Consider the following 4931-nt stretch of genomic DNA (forward strand, 5'->3'; position numbering starts at 1 on the left):
AAACATAAGCACACATATGCATCGAACGAATAAAAATAAACATCTTACTTAATCATAAATCCATAAACGGAAACAAAATCCAAACCAAAATCCAAAATCAACAAAAGTTCATCATAAGCCTAGGCGGTATAAATGGTTTAGCCAACAACCATACTCAAGAACAAAAGAAAATAAATTGGTTCAAATAATGAATTCATAAAGATAATAATAAATTCAAACCAATAATAATGATATTTGGTTGAGTAGGTGTTGAACCCGGACGCTCTCCGCTCGAATCAACTCGTGCTTCACTTTCTTTCTTTCTTTACTTTGCGCCTGCCTTCTGTTTCGTCGACCACCAACTTGCACCTGTCCCTTGGCGGCTAAATTTTGTGCCCAGGGGTCCACCACTTTAGACTTTTCTTTCAAAACCCACACTTCGTTTAAATTGAAGTCTTGTGATGGTGGCCCAACAATTCACCCTTTTATGTTTATGTGAAAACAAACAATTTGTAAGTATTATAATACAATTAAAAAATTAATATTTATAGCAAACACACTTTTGTACTCTAGATCGAATAAATCATCTTCATATCATACTAATTGAATGACATAATTTATACATTATATAATAATAATAATATGAATATTTGCTCGAAATTATTTAAAATTGTAAGAAATATTTACATAGTAATATGTATATTTTTGACCACATCACATCCCAAACCGGAATGAGACGCGTCACTAAAGACTACAAAATCCTCATTACCTTCTGGCAAGGCCAGTATAGGTGCTTTGGTGAGTTTTTGTTTAAGTATATCAAATGCCTCTTGTTGGTTTGCTCCCCATTCATACTTGATATTCTTACGAGTCAAAGAAGTTAAGGGAACAGCAATTCGGGAAAAGTTTTCAATGAACCTACGGTAATAGCCGGCCAAACCTAAGAAACTTCGGATCTCGGTTGGCGACTTTGGAATTTCCCACTTAGGGATAGCTTCAATCTTAGCGGGATCGACTTGAATACCATTCTCGTTGATGATGTGTCCAAGGAATTGTACTTAGGGAAGCCAGAATTCACATTTTGAGAATTTGGTGTACAGTTTCTCGGTCCTTAGTATTTCAAGTAAGGTTCGGAATTGAATTTCATGATCAACCTTTGACTTAGAATAAATGAGTATGTCGTCGATGAATACGATAACAAATTTATCCAAGTAAGGCTTACATATTCGATTCATCCTGTCCATGAACGCAGCTGGCACATTAGTAAGTCCAAATGGCATAACAGTGAACTCATAATGGCCATACCTTGTTCGGAATGCAGTTTTTGGGATATCTTCGGATTGAACTTTGAGTTGATGATAGCCGGAACGAAGATCAATTTTGGAAAAGAAGCTTGTGCCTTGAAGTTAGTCAAAAAGATCATCGATTCGAGGGAGTGGATAAAGGTTCTTGATTGTGACTTTGTTCAATGCTCGATAGTCGATACACATACGCATGGATCCATCTTTCTTCTTGAAAAAAAGTATCGGCGCTCCCCATGGTGATGAACTTGGTCGTATGAAGCCTTTCTCGAGAAGCTTGTCGAGTTGTTTCTTTAATTCCTTCATTTCGGTTGGTGCTAAACGATATGGTGCCATTGCGATCAGAGCATTACCAAGAATAACATCTATCCTAAACTCTACTTCACGATCAGGAGGGATTCCAGGAAGTTCGTCGGGAAAGACATCAGCAAAATCGGAAACAATAAGAACGTCTTTGATTTCTTTGGGTTTGGATTCTTTAGTGACGTAGGCCATGAATGTTACCCATCCTTGATTTAAACATTTGTTAGCCCTTATCATGGAGATTAGGCTAACTTGTCCGGCGTCTTTATCCCTTTCAATTCGAATGGTTCGTTTATCAGGGGTTTGAAGTTCAACGGTCTTGCTATTGCAAAGGATACGAGCATGGTTGTCGGATAACCAATCCATACCCAGTACAATATCAAAACCAGCAAGAGTTATAGGCAATAATTGGATAGGCAAAACGTAACCGGCTAATATGATTTTTCCATTTTCTAGAGCTTCAGAAATTTTAATGATTTCGCCACTAGCGGTCTCGACGCTTAGAGTTTTGTTAAAGGTTCGTTTAATAGACTACAAAATCTATAAAACTTAAGTTGGCACCTGAATCAAACAAAACTCTAGCATAAGTGTTGTTAACTAGAAACGTACCGGTAATAGTTTTCGGCATGTCAGCCGCTTTCTTGGCATAGAGGACGAAGACTCTTGCATTTCCCTTCTTGGTTTCATTCTTTTGACCACTTCCACCCGCACCACCAGTCGCGGGTTTATTTTTAGGGCATTCAAAGCTTAGATGACCCATTTCCTTGCAATTGTAACAGGTCATTTTCTTCTTCCAGCAATCGGCCGCAGTGTGGCCATGTCTATGACACGATTCACAGACATTTGCTGTAGAAGACAGAGTGAAGTGGCCTCGACCCCTATGGTATTTTCTACAAATTTTACAGTGTGGAATATTGGGGTTGAAGCTAGACTTACGTTGATCAATACCCTTACCCTTGAAACGAGTGTTTCCTCATTTCCTTGGGTCGTGCATTGTTATGACCTTTTTATCCTCCTCTTTGTTGCGGATCATTCGGCCCATCAAGTAACTAGCCAATTCCATCGTGGAGTCGGAGGTTTGTGGTAAGTGAGACCTCACCATATCGCGAATTTCTCGCGGTAATCCCCAAATATACCTTGTGACTTTGCTGGACTCAGGTTTAACAAGCTGGGGAACCAGGCGACAATATTCGTGGAATTTGGTGTTGTACTCACGAAGATTCGTTACAATGACTTTATGATTCAGAAATTTGGTTTGGATTTGGTCAGTCTCATGCATCGGACAAAACTTCGCCATTAGCATCTCCTTAAATTCTTCTTAAGACAGATTGTACATCACTTCTCTTCCTTTACTTAGAATCAACGTGTTCCACCACTCCAATGCTTCACCTTTGAACATAAGGGCAGATTATTGAATTTTCTCTTGGTCGGAACAATTGCTTATTATCACAATCGACTCCATTTCTTCAAGCCACCTCATGGTTGTAATGGCTCCTTTGTCACCATGAATTCCTTTGGTCCATAATACTTGAAATCCTTGAACGAACATCCACTTATCTTTAATTTCTTAAATTCTTTCCTAATTCCACCATCAGCATTTGATTCATGAACACTTTCTTCCATATGAGAAGGTCTAGGATGAGGTTTAGAAACAGATTTTCGAGAGGGTTCAACAGATTGTGATTTTCTAGATTTTCTAGATTGAGATCTACCCTCGGATTCTTCCCTAACCGCATCTTTTATCATTTTCTGTATTTGATTCATATATTTATCAGGAATTGGTTCTTCTCGTTCTTTTTCGGGACCTTTTCCTCTTACCTTTCTTTTGTCTGCTTCTTTTCGAGAAGTTTCATGGTTATTACTCGATTTGAGACATTATCTTTTTCTTTTTAATATTTTTCTTTATATCTGAAATTTAACAATTTCCTTTATTAAGACACATATATTTATATATTTTATAATATATATACCATAACATGATATATATTTTATCTTTACAACATTATATATATATATCATTCACTTGATATATATATATATATATATATATACCTATCCTTATATTACACATTACACAAATATTACATTAACACATATACTTCCACATCACATCCTTCACCATCATTTCTTCAATCTTTCATGAACTTCTTTACCACTTTGGTCAACTTGTTGCATTTTCGAAGAAGCTTGTCTCCTATCTTCTTCTTTTTCTTCTCATCCAGCGATATCTTCTTTCTCAATTCATCCGTTTCATGCAAGGCTCGGTCTAGGTGTTCTTTCTGTGACTGAGGAATCTCATTGAGATATCCGTATCTTGGCGATGGGGCGCGGTAACCCATCATCACTATGTCATAATGGTTTCTTGGATCTGGGTATGGAGATGCGGTCACATCAGACTGATAGTTGAAGAAAGCTTCGGCAGCCTCATTCGGCTCCCGGATTTCATTCTCTTGGTCTTAAATTGATGGGATCTCGCCTTGATACGGTGGAAAATTTGTTGACGCTTTTCCTTTGAGTTCTTGGAGAAATTGCATGTAAGGGTCAACGGATCCATAACTTGGGTTTTGGTGGAAGAATGATTCTTCCATCGGCGTTGTCACTTCATTAGGATTGTCAGGGTATTCCTCCTCCGGATCTTCTTCAGTTTCTTCTTCCGGGTCTTCTTCCTATGGTCCTCTTCTTCCAATAATTGGGCAGTTTCTTTTGATATTGCGGGCATGCGAATGTTCTCGTACGGCATCATCACCCTTATTTTGGGCTTGCGAGATGGTCCTTCCTTGTTGAGACGTGAGTCGGCAGAATCCATGGTAGAGTTTTCGGTATGCCATCTTCGTTGATCTGAGTGGCATTGCATCCAATCTGATGAGGGAGATCTTGGTTCCTCTTTGATCGGTCGGTTGGAGAGAAAAGCGTATGAAGGGTGAGGATTCGGTGGTAGCTATGTCGAAACGCCAGATGGTTAGTATGGAGGGACCTCAGATGGTTGGTAGGTAGGAACCTCGGAAGGATGATACCTTGGAACTTCGGATGGTTGATACATGGGTAAGCTTGACGAGTGGTAGCTTGAGTGTCTTGGTGATTGATATGTTTGACTTGGAGTGTTATCGGGAAGGCTAGTTGGACTTTGTTCTGTTTCGGGATATTGAAATGGTTTGGTTAGATCATGCTCTACGTCGGGATTGAAAAATGCTTCATAGTAGTCCTCGCTCATATGGTCTTTTGGAAATGAGTAGTAAATTCCGGCTCTTTTTGCTTCACCATCATAACTCTCCATTAATTCTTTGAAAGACATCTAAGTTGGGTGGTTTAGAATGAGGAGGGAAGGAAAAGGTTACCAACCTACCTTAT

This window comes from Bidens hawaiensis, unplaced genomic scaffold (genome assembly GCF_021521415.1).
Source record: "Bidens hawaiensis isolate Kalapana, Puna unplaced genomic scaffold, B.hawaiensis_p1.1 tig00013241_1, whole genome shotgun sequence".
Taxonomy (NCBI): Eukaryota; Viridiplantae; Streptophyta; class Magnoliopsida; order Asterales; family Asteraceae; genus Bidens; species Bidens hawaiensis.